This window comes from Trichechus manatus, unplaced genomic scaffold (assembly GCF_000243295.1).
Source record: "Trichechus manatus latirostris isolate Lorelei unplaced genomic scaffold, TriManLat1.0 scaffold00455, whole genome shotgun sequence".
Taxonomy (NCBI): Eukaryota; Metazoa; Chordata; class Mammalia; order Sirenia; family Trichechidae; genus Trichechus; species Trichechus manatus.
The window spans coordinates 47989-48469 of NW_004444391.1; positions in this window are offsets into that span (position 1 = coordinate 47989).

Consider the following 481-nt stretch of genomic DNA (forward strand, 5'->3'; position numbering starts at 1 on the left):
TTATCTGATGGAGATTTTTTACATAGTATTATGTACAGCAAGCAATAAATACTCTTAATTTATCTGAACTAAGTTACAAAAATTGATTGCCTGGAAACAGATGATGTTCTTCAAGTCCAGTGATAATTGGATCCCAACAATTCTCCAATCCTAGTGTACATGTTGTGAACATTCTTTGTACAGAAATCTTTATTCAGCATCAGTCAACATATATATTTAAATCATTTTATATAGAAATTTTAAATTTTAGATTAAATCAGAACTTAAGAAAACACAAATGAAAATACAAGCAGAATCCAAATGTTTTAATACCTGACAATATTATGGAAAAATATTCCACAAACACGTAAAGCTCGGGAATTTTGAAAAATACATCAAACAAAAGTAATACCTTTTAAAGTTGTATTTACAATAGTAGGAGTTGATAACAAATTATTCTTGCTGTAGTATTTCTCTTAAAATTATCCCATTATTATTATTA